This window comes from Astyanax mexicanus, chromosome 19 (genome assembly GCF_023375975.1).
Source record: "Astyanax mexicanus isolate ESR-SI-001 chromosome 19, AstMex3_surface, whole genome shotgun sequence".
In the NCBI taxonomy this organism is placed as follows: domain Eukaryota; kingdom Metazoa; phylum Chordata; class Actinopteri; order Characiformes; family Acestrorhamphidae; genus Astyanax; species Astyanax mexicanus.
In genome coordinates, this window is record NC_064426.1 from 35530679 (window position 1) to 35550633 (window position 19955).

Below are 19955 nucleotides of genomic sequence, written 5' to 3' on the forward strand. Positions count from 1 at the left end.
CTCTCAGTGTGATTACAGTGAGAAGTTAGCTAAAAAAAAAAAAAAAGATATTGTAGAAGGCTCTGCTAGTGTTAGCTTTTAGCTCTCTTTTTTCACATGCTATACTTTTACTTGTACTATGCTCACTGTGTCTCTGGTAGAAACAATTTGGTTCGCGAACCTGATTTTGAAACTTTCGCTGCATTTTCAGCAAAAAAAAAGTAGGTTCCGTAAGCAGGAATATTAGTTTACAGCTTGAACTGAAGAATACTAGGTTCTTCAGCACAAACCGTGATCGCATCTGTTCACAGCCACTGTGCAGCGCCCTCTTCTGATGACATAGGGTTCCAGAACCAGTTCAAGTTCTTTTGGTGGAAAAGGGCTATCTGATAACATCGTTATCCAGGTTCAGAGTAGCTCCACACCTCATTGGTAGAATCCGGAGAGCCCTGAAATTTAAAACAAGCCACAAAATAAGGGAAAATAAGCTTTAAAATGAGATTTAAATCTTATTTCATTCATTTTAAGACTTTGAGATTATAGCTTATTTTAAAAAAAAAATCTTTTTAAGAAAATTTTGCTCACCTCATTGTCAGATTTTTCTACTTAATTTAGGTATTTACATCTAAATTGATCTACATTTTGTCTAGTTTTTGCTAATAAATTTTTTGCAGTTAATTCTGATGACATATGGTTCCAGAACCAGTTCAAGTTCTTTTGGTGGAAAAGGGCTATGTGGCAGGGACGTGCACAGGAATCTTGAAGGGCAGTTGCTCTAACCTGAAGAAAGCCCCCCCCCCCCCCCCCCCAAAAAAAAAAGAGTCTCTCTCTCTCTCCCTCTCTCTCTCCTGTATTCGTCTCTTTTCCATGGGCATTTCAAATTTTCTGCATTAACACAACGTGCATGTGAATAATTTGAATAGTGCTTTAAGTCCATCATTCATCTTGCTTGATAAAATGAAATGTTATCAGCTGCTTAGTTTGGTTAGCCTCCCACAAAACAACCTGAGCCATGTAAATCGGTGACTGCAAGTTAGCTGGCTGTCGAGTTTTTTTGCTAAACGTGGTACAGTAGGTGGCTGTCAGATTATTTAGGATCACTAAACGTCCTAAACTCGACGACATCGGATTTTAGAGAAGTTGATTGTGATCATGTCTTGTAATACTGTGAAGGCTACATTTCAAGCTCACCTTCAGGGCAGTCGCTCTACTCCCACCGGTCGTGTGCTGCGCTTTTTTTTTTTTTTTCTAGTGAAGCGTGCTGCATGTCCCCCGCTACGCCCGCGCCCCTCCCTTTTGCCTATCTCGAGGTGTCTGAATCTGAATGATTGACTCTGAAAACTTTGTTTTACAAAACTTCAAACAAAATTACAAATTATAAAGAAAATCTTGTTGAAATATGAATCATATTTGCCTATATTATTTTTTCCCCTTCCTTGGAAGGGCAATATCAGCCAAGGACGGCAAAAGGGCAGTTGCTCAAGCACATTGGGCCATAGCGTTTGCACGTCACTGCTATGTGGTAGGCTAGTGCCTTTCTGAACTGTGTCTAACTTGGAGCATTAGCTTTTAGCCTTTCAGCCACGCTTCCATATTCTCCCACTGCACCTGGAACATTTAGCATTAAAGGGCTTTCACTGGTGGGCTATGTGTGTGTAAACTTTAAAAAAAAAAAACAGTATGAATGAGTTAAAGGAGAACTTTTGGTGTAGTAAAATTGTTTTTTGTGTGCAGTAAAACATGATAAAGAGTACTGACCTTTGTTGCATAGCCCACCTCTGCTCTCCTACAGCTTTCTAAATTCTAGTAATTTTGTGCTTTTAGAACCAGCACTCTTTACAACGGGTGCTTCGGGTCATCCACTTTCCCCTGCAGATAAATTGTTATCTGATAACATTGTTATCCAGGTTCAGAGTAGCTCCACACCTCATTGGTAGAATCCGGAGAGCCCTGACATTTAAAACGAGCAACAAAATACGGGAAAATAAGCCACAAAAAAAGGCTATGTGGTAGGCTAGTGCCTTTCTGAACTGTGCCTAATTTGGAGCATTAGCTTATAGCCTTTCAGCCACACTTCCATATTGTCCCACTGTACCTGGAACATTTAGCATTAAAAGGCTTTCACTGGTGGGCTGTGTGTGTGTAAACTTTAAAAATAAATACAGCATGAATGAGTTAAAGGAGAACTTTAGGTGTAGTAAAATTGACTTTTGGTGTAGTAAAACATGATACCTCATACCTCATTGGTAGAATCCGGACAGCCCTGACATTTAAAACGAGCCACAAAATAAGGGATTTTTGCTAGATTTTAATCTTACTTCATTTATTTTCTCAATTGATCTACATTTTGTCTAGTTTTTGCCAATGGATTTTTTTGGCAGTGTAACATTTGCCCCACCCCTCCTGAGAGATTAATCAGGAGCCGCCGCTGATTTCAGTTATGGCAGATGTTCTTTGTAATGAAGAGACAGCAGTGATTGAGGTTCAGGGTTTGGTTCGTCACTTCTGCGTACTGAAGTCTCATTATTCAGCTTTCTAATGAAAATACTGTTTCCATTCTAGCGCACCTTTAATAAATTCATGAAAGGCAAACACTCCTCTGTCTGTTTTCAGCAGATTGTTAAATCTGTAATTAAAGTGGAGCAGAAATTAATAACTGACACGTCCTGTCTGACACTTCCTGTCATTTCTCTCACAACGTTTTTGTCTCCCTCTCTCTCTCTCTCTCTCTCCCGCTCTTCACTTCACTTGTCTTCTTTATCTCTCTATTTGCTCTCTCTCTCTCTTTCTCTCTCTCTTCTATTCTCTCTACCTTTCAATGTCCCTCCTTCAAGCATACATACAGTATATTTCAACACATCTCTGTGTCTTTGTCTTTCTCTCTGTTTCTTTCGTTCTTTCACAGTCTCTCTTTCTCTCTCTCTTTTTTATGTCACTTCCTCTAACACAGAAACATCCCTACACATCTCTCTCTCACGCACACTCTCTCTTTCTCTATCTCTCTTTCTTTGTCAAAGTCCCTCCTTCTAACATATCTCTCTCTCTCTCTCTCTTTTCTCTCTTTCATACCCTCACTCAAACACACATACATCACTACATATCTTTGTCTACTGTCTGTCTATCTCTTTTTTTCTCTTTCTGTTTTCCATTGTATGTCTCTCTCTCTCTCTCTCTCTCTCTCTCTCTCTCTCTCAATGTGTCTCCCTCTAACACACACATCCCTACAATCTCTGTCTTTGTCTCTCCTTCTCTTTTTAACAATCTTTCACTTTCTCCCTTAAACACACACATCACTACATATCTCTGTCTGTCTCTCTGTCTCTCTCTCTCTCTCTCTTTTTCTCTCTTTCTCAAGCTGTCTCCCTGTAACACATCACTACACATCTTTGTCTGTCTGTCTGTCTCTCTCTATCTCTCTCTTTCACAAGGTGTCTCCCTCTAACACATCACTACACATCTTTGTCTGTCTGTCTCTCTCTCTTTTTTTCTTTCTTTCTCAAGGTGTCTCCTTCTAACACATCACTACACATCTTTGTCTGTCTGTCTGTCTTTGCAAGGTGTCTCCCTCTGACACAACACTACACATCTTTGTCTGTCTCTCTCTTTTTCTTTCTTTCTTTCTTTTTTTCTTTCTCTCTCTCTCTCGCAGTCTGTCTCCCTCTAACACACACATCCCTACAATCTCTGTTTTTCTCTCCTTCTGTTTTACACTGTTTCACTCTCTCCCTCAAACACACACATCACTACACATCTTTGTCTTTTTGTCTGTCTCTCTCTCTCTCTCTCTTTCAATGTGTCTCCCTCTAACACACACATCCCTACACATCTCTCTCTTTCTTTTTACTATCGTTCACTCTCTTCCTCAAACACATACATCACTACACATTTCTTTCTCTGTCTCTCTCTTTCTCTGTCTCTCTCTTTCAATGTATCCTCTAACACACAGATCCCTAACACATCTCTCTCTTTTGCTCTTTCCCATGTTCACTGTCTGTCTATAAGTCTCTGTCTCTTTCTCTCTCAATGGGTCTCCCTTTAACACACACATCTCTACACATTTCTTTCTCTGTCTCTCTTTTTTCTCTCTTTCTCTTTTTCACTGTCTCTCTCTCTCTTTCAATGTATTTTCCTCTAACACACAGAACACTAACACATCTCTCTTTTGCTCTCTTCCTCTTTCATACTAATATTCATTCTCTCACATCACATCTTTGTGTCTCTGTCTGTCTCTCTCCTCTTTTTTCTCTTTCTCTTTTTCACTCTCTTTCACATTCTCCCTTAAACACACATGCATCCCTACACATTTTGGTCTGTCTGCCTGTTTTTCTCTTTCTTTCTCTCTCATTTTAAATTTATTTTTAAACTCAGACAGTAGATAATTCAGCCTGTAATTTTCTCAGAGGACATCTAAGAAAAACACGTACAGGGGTTGGACAATGAAACTGAAACACCTGGTTTTAGACCACAATAATTTATTGTGGTGACGGACAGTTCTGGTGGAAACAGGAGAGTTGAGGTGAACACTGAATTCTGCCGTGATTTGATCAGCCGTGGTTTTATGTTTTTTGGATACAATCCGGGTTAGCACCCGAACATCCCTTTCAGACAGCTTCCTCTTACAGCGTCCACAGTTAATCCTGTTGGATGTGGTTGGTCCTTCTTGGTGGTATGCTGACATTTCCTTGGATACCTCTTGATACATCGCAAAGACTTGCTGTCTTGATCACAGATGCGCCAGCAAGACGTGCACCAACAATTTGTCCTCTTTTGAACTCTGGTATGTCACCCATAATGTTGTGTGCATTGCAATATTTTGAGCAAAACTGTGCTCTTACCCTGCTAATTGAACCTTCACACTCTGCTCTTACTGGTGCAATGTGCAATTAATGAAGATTGACACCAGACTGCTCCAATTTAGCCATGAAACCTCCCACACTAAAATGACAGGTGTTTCAGTTTCATTGTCCAACCCCTGTACATGGTTGTTCTGGATGGGAATAAGGAGGGAATAAGAGGATAAGAACACCCCATGAAAGATAAAAGAAACGAATCCCATCCGGATAGGGCTTAACATGAACATTAAATCCGAAAACAATTTCATTCTTTCTTCCACAGCTTGAAGATTTTGTCCATGTTTATTTGGACCCTCATGGAGAAAATAAGAGCTCAGTTTTCTGTAACATGAGTTTGAGAGTCAAAGTTCAGACACCTGCTGAGACTCATACTTAAACAAACTCAAAGTTACCACACAGCTTTCTCAAACCTCCCTGCTGTTTATTTCATTCAGTCTGTTACAGTCTTATGTTCCAAAAACATGGAGATGGGAGGAGTCGGCGAGGCTCAACATTATCTGGATTCTATTTGACAGTTGACTCCCCATGACTGGTGCATGAAGGAAGGAGGGAACTGTAACTGTAACTAACAAACAAATAAGAAAAAATGTAACAACCAGAAGAAACTGGATCCAGTGAAAGGGTTTCTCAGCATTCTACAGTCTACAGTTAGAAAACGGGTGGCCTATTTTTTTGGTGAATACAAGCTTAACAAAAGAGCAGCTTTCACGGATATCAGCATGGAGGAATTGAGAGCTAAGCGGGGGTAAGTGGTGTATAGATTGCAGCGGGTCATGGGCCAGCTTTAATGAAGCATATGGATGTATTTTGCTATGTGGTTTGGCAGTCGCCTCAGCAAGCCATACTTTGTGGTCTTTCTCTCTGTGTCTGCTCTCTGGCATTCTTGAAGGAATTGAAAACAGTTCTCACATCCCCTACAGGGAAACCGAGACGTGGCCTCAGTCGACGATTAAGGGCAATCGACAAGTCGGCCGGTCGCTTTCCGCTGGGAATCAGATATGAATGACACCTTATAATGGAGCTGTTGACAGATATTTGATTTTGATGTGTTTTCGCTCTAATGAATTTCTACTGTCTAATAACCTCCAGTTGTTTGTAGGCTGGCCTTCATCAGCTGCAGGCAATCATTATTTCAGCATTATAAGTCATGTGAATGGGGAAAATTCATCAGTTCATGTCATCAGCCCTTTTTGAACCTGTTTCAGCTTGCATGGAGCTGGAGGTGGTACTGAAATGTTTCTGGGCCATTCCACCAAATGACCCAGAACAATACAAAAAAATAAACTTATTTTTTAACTTTTACCTCTGAACCTAATATCACATGTATTTAACTGTTCAAAACATGTACTGGTCAATCTCAGACAGCTTTACTTAATTTTTTACAAGGTTTCTAATCTGAAGCTGGTTACACAACTCAGGTGACATTTAAAAAGCAGGTTTAAAAACAACTCCACTCATTTCTTTGATTTTCTTTCAATAAAGTCTTTTTTTAAAGGAATGGTTGATTGCATATTCAAATAATTGATAGTTATGACAAAAAAATAATTCCTGTTACAGGCACTCATTCCTGTTACTTTTTATGTTTACATGAAAGTAACAGGAATCTGTTTGCAGCATTGAATTAGCAAAAACATGAAAAATAGCTAAATGGCGGCCACTAAAATGCATATTTTAACTTAAATATTATGGATTTTTTTTATATATATATATAATTTGATTTCTAATTTTTCTCCCCAGTTTTGCACAGATAATTACCCAACCCACTCATTAGGACTCCCCCTATCTCTAGTGATGCCCCAACACACCAGGAGATTGAAGACTAACACATGCTTCCTCTGATACATGTGAAGTCAGCCACCGCTTCTTTTCGAGCTGCTGCTGATGCAGCATTGCCGAGTAGCATCACAGCGCGCTTGGAGGAAAGCGCAGCGACTTGGTTCTAATACATCAGCTCACAGACGCCCTTTAGTGATGTGGGGAGAGAGCGCCATCTACCCACCCGGAGGGAGCAGGGCCAATTTTGCTCCCTCTGGGCGCCGGCAGCTTGATGGCCGCTGGACCACTCAGCGCCCACAAATATTATGGATTTATTATGAAAAATATACTTTTAAGCAAAGATTTGAGGTCACACAACAATGCGAAAAGAATTACATCTCTGAAGGTTTTTAATAATTATATTTCATGGTAAAGTTTATAGTTAGAGAGTGGGGACAGGTAACAAATACAATTTGTCCAGTATTTTTTTTCTATTTTAAGTAGTTTTTTTCTATTTTTTAAATTACATATCTTACTTTTGCAATTAGGTCAATGTACAAGACACTATGCTTAATGATAAATGTATTTTTAAGTTATTTTGTGTGCACATTTAATTAATACATGCAATTTCCTGGTGACAGAAATGGCACTAATTCTGTGAAATATGTCTTCTAGAGTTTAAGGTGAGTTTGGTTTTAAAAGCACTGTTTATCAAGCGTTCATTGGTGCTTGTCCAACAGAACAATGCTGGTCCACATACCACTGCCACGCTTGCCCAGCTACCGTTCCCAAACTTTTCACAAGAAGAAGCTATATCATATAATCTATCATATATGATTAAATTTCAGATTATTTGCTATTAATTTTAATAGCTTTTCTGCTCAGAATGTGTTTTTGCTCTACTGAATTTCTACTGTCTAAAAGCCTCTAGTTGTTTATAGGCTGGCCTTCCTCAGCTGTAAGCAATCATCTATCAATATTTAATTCTTTGAAATCATGTGAACTGTATCATGTGAATAATCATCAGTTAAAACATATGTAACATCTATTTTAAGCGTTTATTTCTTTTATTGTTGATGATGAAATTCCAAAAATCAGTGTCTCAGAAAATTAGAATATTATATAAGATCAATTGATACTTTCTGCAGTGTGGGCAGTGTGCCAAGTCCTGCTGGAAAATGAAATCTGCATCTCCTTAAAAGTTGTCAGTAGCAGAGGGAAGCATGAAGTGCTGTAAGATTTTGAGGGAAAACAAAACTGCACTGACTTTAGACTTGATAATAAAACACAGTGGATCAACACTAGCAGATGACTTGTCTTTCCAAACCATCACTGACCAGCTTGCTTGACCAGCTACTATTCCCCAGCTCTTCACATGTCAAAGCTAACCCTGTCTCAGTTTAACTGAACCCTAGTTCAACTCACACAGAGCTGGAGGCGATTCAGAAAGGTTCCTGTAAGTTTGAGGTGCAGAATTTGAAACTCGGCCAGTTCTGTTTTAAAAGCACAGTTTGCATTAATGTATGGTGGCTGAGAGCTGAGTTTAGAGCTTAATATTAGTGTACAGTACACGTCTGTTCCCTGAAGCGCAGCAAAGTAAAAAAAAAATATATATATATATAAAAAATGGTTTTGAATCTGGGAAGTTGGTTCTGGTCCAGCTACTGTTCCCACGCTTTTCACATGGCAAAGCAAAACTGTAGAACAATTGAATTACATTTTTTTTATTATTATTCATGAAGAGCCAAACCTCATTTTTATTTATTTTCAATTTGAGCTGCATGTTTTTGGGCAGTTACTAAATATCTAAAAAAAAGTCGTTATGTCACAGTACAAAGCAGATGTTTCTAGATGGAGTTTTTTTCATCCCTCTGACTTACTTTTTTTAAAAGTAGAAGAGGTAGCAAGAGAAATCTTTTTAATAGATTCTCTTTTGCAGCAGGCTACAGGCCGATAATACTAACCTCTGAATGGCGAAAGAGCTAGTGCTTAGCACGGTTAGTGGGTAATGCTAATGCTGCTCCAGCAGTGCAAGCCAGGGTTAGCAGCATGCTACAGGCTGATAGTACTCACCTCTAAGAGGCAAAAAAGAGCTAGCACTTAGCATGGTTATTGGCTAAAGAGAATCTATAAAATTGCTAAATAGGTGGTTGTAGCTTAGATGAGTACTATCAGCCTGTAGCATGCTGCTAACCCTGGCTTGCACTGCTGGAGCAGCATTAGCATTACGCACTAACCGTGCTAAGCACTAGCTCTTTCGCCATTCAGAGGTTAGTATTATCGGCCTGTAGCCTGCTGCAAAATCTATAAAATTGCTAATTAGGGGGTTGTAGCATGGGGTTGTAGTAATCCATCTTATACACCTTGAACATACAACCTTTTGTCAATGCTCATTCCAGTATGCAATTTCAACAGAACAATGCTTTTCACGTACTGCTTTTGCATGGAAAAGTGTAAACAAAAATTTTTACTGTTTTTTTTTTTTTTTTGCACGAAAATATTTTCATTTTTCAAAAAAAAAAAAATCATCAGTGCACTTTATAATGTGGTGCACCTTATGTAAAAACTCTATCTTGACTAGCACTGCTGGAGCAGCATTAGCATTAGCCAATAACCATGCTAAGTGCTAGCTCTTTTGCTGTTCAGAGGTGAGTACAGTATTATCAGCCTGTAGCATGCTGCTAACCCTGGCGAGCACTGCTGGATCAGCATTAGCATTACTCACTAACCTTGTGAAACACTAGCTCTTTTGCAATTCAGAGGTTAGTATTATCGACCGTAGTCTACTGCTAACCCTGGCTAGCACTGCTGAAGCTGCATTAGCATTACCGCACTAGCAAGTGCTAGCTCTTTACTCACCTAAATCTGTGTAGATTAACATCCAGTGCTCATTTGTCTTTAAAAGTAAATTATTTTTTTAAGAATTAGTTTTACAGTTTACTTAACTTAGCTTAGTATTATAGGTCTCACAACCCAGCGACAAGACCTGCTGAATTAGAAGGAAAACATGGCGACACCCCTGTTTCTTACTAGTGTTGCATAAGGGTAGATTGCAATGCTATTCAGAAGGATAATAACAGTTATGAGAAACAATAGTTCATTAAAAATTCAGACTGATATTGGCTGCTCATAACTCGCTACATGCTATATGTACAGAAGTAGCGTGTAAAGCATGTGTAACTCAACATGCCAGATGTCTCGGTACGAAGTTGTAGAGGTTCTTAATAGTGTCCTGCGATATTCCATTCCATGCAACTACATAAATATTCTCTCAGAGTTTTTGAGAGAGGTAGTGGTATGGCAGTATGTGGGTGAGCATTGTCCTGTTGAAACCTTGTTGATTTTGAATCCTAAAGCTTTTCTGCTTGTGAATTCCTGCCATCCAATAGCAGAGCTTCTTTAGCCTGTACCTACCCAGAAAGTGAAGAAAAAAAAAAAAGCTAGGGAAATTGTCCCACCCATTTAGCTGCTTATCACAAGTGATGCCACAACACAAGGATGAAGGTGAAGACTAGCACATGCCTCCTCTGATACATGTGAAGTGCTGCTGCTGATGCAGCATTGCTGAGTAGCATCACAGCGCATTTGGAGGTTCCGATACATCAGCTCACAGACGCAGACTTGTGCTGATCGACATCACCCTTTAGAGTTATAAAGGGGAAAGAGCGCCATTTACTGTACCCACCCAGAGTGAACAAGGCCAATTGTGTGTCTCTCTCTCTCTCTCTCTCTCTCTCTCTCTCTCAGGGCTCCGGCAGCTGATGGCAAGCTGCATGACCAGGATTTGAACCAGCGATTTCCCGAACATAGTGGCAGCACTTAAGACCGCTGGATCATTTGGGCGCCCCTATTATTAGATTATTGTTTTAATGATGAAATAATAAAAAGGCTCTCAGATTTAAGACCTAAATGATTTGATGGTGCTGTATTTGTTGTGAAAAAGGAAGAAGGAAAAAGGAGGCAGACGAGACAGAGTCAATTATATTTGGTTTTTATTCTATTAGATGACTAATTTATTTCCTTTGTAATTTACATAAGTGTACCGTCATAACAACTTCAGGAAATGTTGTTTTTTACATTTACACAATGCATTGTAAAGTATGGGCTAAGTACAGATAACATTCATCCCTACTGGAGGGGCGGCGACCGAGTGGAGACGTGGGTTTAAACATACTGTATAACTGGAGTATTAAAGGTTTTTTCTTCTGTGTTCGTCTAAAGCAGGAGCGTAAAAGGATTGGTTATGGCTTGCTGAACACAAACCTACATCAGATACTGTCACTTGTATAGGATATGCAATATAATGATAAAACATACAGAGAAAACATAAAACTCTTTGTGTTCAGTCTGTATCGGTCTTTAAATGCATAGTATGGTACAGTATTTAGTGAAAGTGGGAAAGTGACAGTAATTGAAATATTTGCTTTAGTGTCTAAATCCCCTGCTGGGGCACAAATACATAAAATATATACACTCATCATCATCATCATCAGAAGACACAAAATTGGTTGCATCAAGAAGGTAGTAGTATTGTATAGTAGATTGCATGCGTGCAATGATATTACACGCTTTTAATACACTTCTGTGGGCTAGTTTCAGCAGGATGATGCTCCTCCACATACTGCTAAAGTTTCGAGTATTTTTCGCACTATAGGATAGCACTTAAAATGCTTTAATTTTCCCAAAAATCAACAGTGTGTCTTATAATCTGGTGTGCCTTATGTATGAATTTAAACAGTCAGGTTGTAAGAAGCAGTAAAGCCACTCCTCTACGCTAAAATTCAGTTTAGTTCTCCAGCATCGAGACTAAAAACTGGAGCAGCACTAGCGTTAGCCGCTAACCGTGCTAAGCGCTAGTATATTGAAATGTAGTCTCTGTGTTGAATCGTTTACCGTGTTAAAACAAGCTACGTGGGGCGAACCGCTGGCTATTATTGCCCTGTTTTTTTTTTACTGGAACACTGAGGGTTCCTCAGTGTAGCGCTGCTGGGTGGAATTTAGTAGCGCTAGAGGTTAGCCGCTGATGCTAATGCTAATGCTGCTGCATCCAGCCTTAGTGGAAATCAGGAAATGAATAGAAGCGCTTTACTCTTTTACCCAAATCACACAAATAAACAGGTTTCAGGAGAGAAATCTGTGTAGATTAACACCCAGCACTCGTTTGACTTTAAAAATCACGTTGAAAATGTTTTTTTTTTTTTTTTTTACGAATTACAGTTTTGTTTACTTAGCTTAGCTTTTAGTTAATTTTAGCAAGAATTCCTGCTGAATTAGAAGGAAAACATGGCGACACCCCTGTTCCTTACTAGTGTCACATAATGCGCCTTACAATGTAAAAAAAATACGATACTATGCCATTGCTATTTCTCAATATGTATTATTCTAAATGTTGAATCATTTATTATTATTTTTCTGGTAACAAGACGGATCTTCCTTCCTTCTGGATGAAACTATTTTCTTTTTTCTTTTTTTTTATTGGATGATAATGATGATGATAAGTGTAGTTACTGCATGTGTGCAAGTGAATGTTAAAAAAAAAACACACACTTCAATCAAAAACACAGAACAGTGGATGAACATTAACCTGGATGTTTTAAACCTGGATAATGACATTTAATGTCCTGTAACCTACATCGACATCTTCTCTAGACAAGAAAAAAAAAAAGTGACATACATTTTTAATCACAACAGATATCAAGCAAAAAATTAAAACACAAAAAATGAACCCAAACCAAACGAAACAATGCAGAATACTGAACTCTCTGAAAGTAGCTCAAAGACGACGGATGTAGTCCACAGGCACTTTATGGTGCTGGACACTCTTTGAGTGTACTAATTCCACCTAGTTAAATGCTACAAAAGTAAACTGTCTTTAGAAAATACTGCTCTTAAAAGATAAGATTCTATTAAGAAACCAAGCCTAGTTCTCGTTTTAAAAACAGGAATGTGGTTAAAAGCTACAAGCGGAACAGAAAAACAATAAGACTGGACGAAGTTAGCGCAACACATTTAGCATATGAATATTGATAAATGGGCTTGAGTACATTCTCTCTCTTTTTTTTTTTCTTCCTGGAGCGATGAACAGATACGACACACACGGAGGAGGTTGTCAGATATTGATTGATGGCGACTGTATGCAATGAGCAGAAGGAAGTGCTTTATGGTGCTGCTGGCACGGCTTAGAAAGGGGAATTTGGAATCTGTCAATTTGCTGATTTAAGGGCTTTTTTTTGTTCAGGTTCTTTTATCCATATTACTTTTTTAAATACTTTTTCAAAAAGGTGGTTTGTATTAAGATACCCAAAATATTTCTCTCTCTCTTTCTATCTCTCTCTCTCTTTGTCTCTATGTTTCTGTGAGGTAAAACCATTTTCTCACATAAATCTCACAATCTCAAGTAACAGATTAAAATTTTGAGAGCAGTGTGAACACTCTTAAAATCCTGATTTAATCAAGTCTGATAAGGTTGTCCAGGCAGGCTAAATACATTTTGTCTCAAAGAAAAATAAGCCACACAAACTGATTGCCACTGATTCAAATCAATTCAGACTACATTCATTAATAAGTGGTCTTAAATCTGTCTCAAATATCTGAATGTGAATGCACAATTAAAGCATGTTAAATAAAGTAAAAGTGATACTAAATTATCTTACAGTTACAGTTTCGTCAACACTGTGGTGATTTTATTGCTGTTTAAAATACACTCACGTCCTCACTTTGGCTGTGCTCACATTGCAAAACTAAATTGACACAAATCTTTGTGACTTTTTATGTTTAACCAACTCAATTAAAAAAAAATCAAAAAGTAATTTCTTTGTGGTTTTAAAAGTTCACTTTACAACTGTAAAGTAACTGTTTCTGTGTGGTTTTTCCATTTTCTCACCTAAATGGGACGGATTAGATTTTTTTTTTTTTTTTTTTTTTTTTAGCAGTGTGAACACTCTATAGTCTTTTTTTTATCCCGATTTGACCAAGTTTGTATGTATTTGCCCAGGCATTTTGTATTTAAGCTATGTAAATTAAATGGATTCAGATTACATTCATATGCAAGCGGTTTTAAATCTAATTTAAATATCTGCAATGTGAATGCACAGTAAAAGTGTGAATACAATCTGAAAAAAAAAAAACAGAGTTTGTAAAATTGAAAGACTTTTTTCATGCTAGGCATCTTGGCATGTTCTCCTCTCCACCAGTCTTACACACTGCTTTTGGATAACTTTATGCTACTCACTACTGGTGCAAAAATTCTGGCATTTCAGCTTGGTTTGATGGCTTGATTATATTCCAGAGCTTTTCAATTTGGTAAAATCAAAGAAACTCTTTTTTTCAGAGATATATGTGTAAAGTAAATGCACCCTCTTTCTTTTCACCCACATCTGTAACCATATATAAACATGTATCAGTACTCTGGTCCCAGAGCTAGTCTATCAAAACCCAATAAACACATGATCAGCATTCCTCATGACTGCGATTCCTGCTTTGCATTCCTTTCACTGTACGGGCAAAGATGACAGCTGTTCTTCAGCAGCGTGAACATCCTCCGAGAACTCGATCCAGATAAAAACAGAGAGAAAAACGAGCCGGAGTGAAGCTTGTCTCTCTTTCTCATCTGTAAGTGCTTTTAAATAGGCCGACCTGACAACAAACAGCAGAGCAAGCCCCCAGCGAGTTAGGTGATGGAGCCATAAAACACATTAAACCCAAACGTAGCTAGTTGGCTAGCTATGGAGAGCAATGATATGCTCCATAGAATGGTTTAATGGAATGTTCCCGGTGTAGAGGAGGAGGGGAGGGGTCAGTTCTGAAGCATAATGCAGGCTAACAGGCTCTTCTGTAGCTCCGCCAGATGCAGGAGGTGAAGTTACAGCATAGACCTCAGCCTAACACGCCAAGCCATGCTTCATACTATCAGCCAAGAGAATTACAGTCACAGCAGAACAAAGCAACGTGGCCATGGACCAGATGGACCAGGATCAGAAAAAAAAAAAATCCTGATTGGTCCAGGCCCAGAGTAATCACACATACAATATTTATGATAAGTCTAAATAAAAAAATAAAATAAAAAGGTAATACTGCATTATTTTACAGTTAAAGGTTCATCAACACTGTGTTGGTTTTATTGCCGTTCAAACCCCCCCTCTTCCTCACTTTGGCTGTGTTCACATTGCAAAAGTGACTAGACACAAATCTGACTTATATGACATGTTTGTATGTCAAACCAACTGAATTCAAAACACGTTTCTAAGTGGTTTCAAATCTGACTCAAAAAAGTTCACATATTGGAATTATTTTTACCAGCAGGTTTCAACTTACATTTCTATGTGGTTTCAAATGCAATTCAAATTGCATATGTTCACACCACAGAAGTGAACTGACACAAATCTGGCTCTTTTTCCTCTAACTATACTAAAGCCACAAAACCAAAGTGTCACAAATCTGACTTCATAAAATCATTTTTACAAGTTTGATTCAATTCACAATTTGGCGTGGTTTTCAATCTGATTCAGAGTGGCTATGTTCACATCACAGAAATAAACTGACACAAATCTGAATTTTCCCAACTGCACTGAAGCCATATTTCAATTAGAAAAAAAAAATGAAATGAGCTGTGTCACAAATCTGACTTTTGTAAAAATAATTTTTATCAGTTTTATCCAATTCAGATTGGCTATGTTCACATCACAGACATGAACTGACACAAATCTGTCTTTTTCCCAACTGGACTGAAGCCACATTTCAATTTGATGGGAAACAATTAAATTGGCTACAAAAGTAAAGTGTCACAAATCTGACTTTTTACCAGTTTGATTCCATTCACATTTCTATTTGGTTTCAAATCCAATTCAGATCGACTATGTTCACATCATAGAACTTTTTGCCAACTAGTAACAAATAACTGAACTGAAGTTCTATTGAAGTTCTACTGAATAACAAATCTGGTTATTCTGTACTTTGTACTTTTCCTAGTTGAACTGAAGCCATATTTCTATATGGTTTAAAATCTGGTTCAAATCATTTGCTTTCACATTATATCAAAACTGAAATGTCACAAATGTAAATTCACCTCTTTTTTTTCAACAGAAGTCAAGAAAAATGTACATGTGATTTCAAATCCAGTTCAAACTGGGTTTGCCCACTTTAGAGAACTGTACAGTTTAAATATTTGTTTCAATTGGATTCAAGGCATATTTTAATTTGATTTCAAATCTAGTTTAAATTGACTGTGTTTATATTACGGTCTGAAGTGACACAAACCTTTTTTTTTTTCAAAGTTGAACTGAAAAATTTGTCTGTTTAAGTCAGATTTTATCCACTTTCACAAATGCTTCTAGGAATAATGGCTAACGCTAAAATGTGCGCAGAGGGCAGACACATTTAAACTGGTGCTGCTCTGTGTGTGTGTGTGTGTGTGTGTATTAATGTGTGTGTATGGTTTGCTGAATGCCTCTCTACCCAGGCCCATAATTCTGCTCATTAGCTTAATTAAGGATGGACGCAATCCAAGGAAAACAGCAGGTGAAATGAGCTGATTTGGGTTCTTCCGTTGTGGTGCGTGCACTGAATGCATGTGCTCGTCACGACAGCATGCAGACTGATCCGGACTGTTCTAAGCTCGCACAGCATGATCAATTTACAACCCAAATTCCGGGAAAGTCGGGATGCTGTATAAAAAGTTCATGACCGTTAATGTATAGAGCAGGGGTGTCCAAACTTTTTTTGTTGGGGCCAGAAGGAGAAATATATTTGAAGTCACGGGCCACAGACTCTGTAATAAAACAAATAATGAAATATACCAATTTAAATAATACTTTTTTCCTGATTATTTCATTTACACACCATTTTACTTGACGTACTATCTTTATCTTTGACAGTGTTGTGTAAACTAAGATTTTTCAAACTGATGTTTAATTTCATAATGTCTCTTAATATTAAACTCCTTAATCACGGCAACTTTTAGACTTTTTCTGCAATGTGCACCCTCTCCGCTTTTAGACTCTTTTGCCCCGTTTTTCTGTGCTAGAAATGCGCACCCTCTCCGCTTTTAGACTCTTTTGCCCCGTTTTTCTGTGCTAGAAATGCACACCCTCCCGCTTTTAGACTCTTTGGTCCGTTTTTCTGCACTAGAAATGCGCATTCTCTCCGCTTTTAGACTCTTGGCCCAAATGGCCCGCGGGCCATAATTTGTACACCCCTGGTATAGAGAATGCAATGCATTTCAAATTTTGTAGACCTATATTTCTATTTTAAAAAAAGCGTATCAGAGGAAATTATGGTACCACTTTAAAATAATAAGACAACCTTCATAAAGGGTTTATTAATGGTTTACAATTAGTTTATTAATGGTTACTAATTAGGTTGTAAATGCCTTAAAAATAACCATTAATAATCAGTTATAACACATACATAGAAAGGGCAACAATGAGCTGTTGTTTGTCAAATAGTGAACCCACAGCCATCTATATTGTTGCCCTTTCTACGTATGTGTTATAACTGATTATTAATTTTTAAGGCATTTACAACCTAATTAGTAACCATTAATAAACTAATTGTAAACCATTTATAACCCTTTATAAAGGGAGTCTTATTTTAAAGTGTTACCGAAATTAGACATGTTACTCAATTAGAACTTAATGGCAGCAACACATGAGAAAAAAGTTTGGAGAGGGTCAAGGATTTGCCATTTCATGATGTGCAGTGTTCTCAAGTCTCACGCTTTGAGCGTGTGACACACGCACCTCAGTGAGTTCACACGCCACACATGGTATTTCTCACGCTCGCCAATCCATCGGCTGTATATTATAATGTACTATCGTTGAGCCAATCAGAATATAGATCGCTCTGTTGTTAGGCAGACCTAGTCAAAGTGGGTGGAGTTTCAGCCAGGGGTGTCAGGCGCGAAGAACTGTCCGATTCGAAAGTCCCACCCCCCAACTCACTTCCAACAAACTTCAAAATTTGAGAGCCGGATGATGTGCTATATGTGTTTTGTCCAAGACTAGACAACAGGATGGCCAGTTCTGCACCAGGACTCTTCTTCTGTGAAGCCATGCTGTTGTAAAGGATGCAGCAGCATGTGGTTTAGCATTGTCTTGGTGACATTTGTAAGACCTTGTCCTTGTAAGGGGCAAAAAAAATTGTAGTGTTCAGGTAAATTTCTGTCAAATCATTCTATGTTTCTTAAGGAAAACACATGCTGTTGTAGTGGATGCAGCAGCATGTGGTTTAAGCATTGTCTTGCTGAAATACACTCTAATATTTCAATGGACCCCCTTAAGCTTTGATTGCTTTACACACTTTACACTGTGGCATTGTTTCGATAAGCTTCTGCAGTGTCACAAGATTTATTTTATCAATCCAGTGTTGCTGGATTAATTTTTCACCAAGATCTTGCAGCAGCATTGATGATGGTAGAGTCTGACCAACCGCTGCACAAAGCCTCTCTTCTCCATCCAGCACATCCCAACGATTCTCAATGAGGTTAAGATCTGGACTCTGTGGTGAACTCTCTCAATACATGTGTAAAAATGATGATCTCATGTTTTTTGAACCCTGAACTCTTTCACAATTCCAGCACCATGAGTCCTGGCATTGTCATCTTGGAATATCCATTGATGGAATAACCTGGTCTATATTCAGTATATTCAGGTAGTCAGCTGACCTCATTCTTTCAGCACATACTGTTGCTGAACCTAAACCTGCAGACCAACTGCAGCATCAACCCCACATCATTTACTTACTTAAATCCAGGTCCAGGTGGCGCCCTTTTTGTTTTTGGGCCAGGGTGGTGTATCTAAGGCCTTCTTTGAAAGGGGCAAAAGTAAGAAATGCCGAAAAGAATGAATGCTTCCAACAGGACAACATTTTTCTTCCAAAACTCCAGCAATTGGCCTCCTCACTTCCCTCACTTGCATCACAATGGTAGAAACAAGATTTTTTTTGTAAAGAAAAACAGAATGCTTAATAGTATTTAAAGGTTTTAGGGCAACATACTGAATGCTCCCATCCAGGCAATCACATCCCGTCTTATTAGGGAAAGAACTTACGTACATATTCCAGCAAGACAATGCCAAAGCTCATGCCGCATCTATTACAAAAGCATGGATCCATAGAAGAAGAGTGTGGTTGAGGAACTGGCCAACCAGAAAGCATTCAGCACAGCATCTTGAGGTGGATCTTTGAGAAGGATCTTTGGAATGCTTTGCTGCCATCAAGTTCTAAATGCATATAAGAAAGTTTTTCATGGTTTCAATGATTTTTCATAGTAAAAAGTCTCTGATATGTGTGTTTTATTTTCTTTTACTTTAAATAGGTCTATGAGATCTGCTAATCATTGAATTCTGTATCTACGTTCATTCATCTTCATTCTACACAGTGTTCCAACTTTTTAGGATCAGGGGCTGAACTTGCCTGTCATTTTTTTGATGACATAATCTCATCACGAGCAACATTTCCAGTATGGTGACATGGCACTTTCCCTTTCTTCGTGAAGAACATGACCAACGCTGGTACACTGATGCTGAGCTGGCCAAGGAAACCAACCGCATTAGAGCTTCTAATGGACCACAGTCTACCACATGTGTCCCATTCAGCAGCCATGGCATGAATCATTTACCCAGTGGCCTGGATTTAGTTTGCCTTGAGGAGAAATGGAGAGAGAGAGAGAGAGAGAGAGAGGAGAGGAGGCACATATGGTGGTGGGGATATGAGCCAGACATGGCGAGATAGAGTGGATAGAAATCATAAGTGTGGATGAATCACAAGGATATCAGTGTGGGAATTGCAGTGGTGATGAGTCTTTGAGTGTTGTTTGTTAGGGCTGTAACGATACATGGTGTCGCATTGTATTACTGTCGGCGTTCAAAGAAATGGCTCTCGAGTTTAAACGCTTGTGGCGTCAAACCATTTGTTCTGACTGTAGGTAATAAAGGGAAAAATTCAATTGCTCTTGAGCTCAGAATTGGATTTTGTTGGGAAACGTATTTAAGACCAGTGGCTCGCGTTTTTCGCTTGTGGATATAACCTTAAAAGAAAGAGTTTTTCAAGGGTTCTTTAGTAAAGATAACCAAGCACTCTATCTTCGCCTTTGGATCGAAATTGTAATCACCTGCGAAAACAGAAGAAAGTGTCAGGTTGCAACGCTATTCAGAAGGAAGATTGATTTAGATTGAAATAGTAGTTGTTGGGATGGGTCATCTCCACCAAGACAAATTTGTGACTATTGTAAATTGTCACTATAGATGAGCTCTGCTAGGTGGAGATGACGAATAAAACTCTGGGCCCCATCTTACACCCTGCACAAGGTGTGTTGTGATGCTTACCGCTATCTTACAACACAGCAAGTGTCATTTTTTACACCTTGTGCCTTGT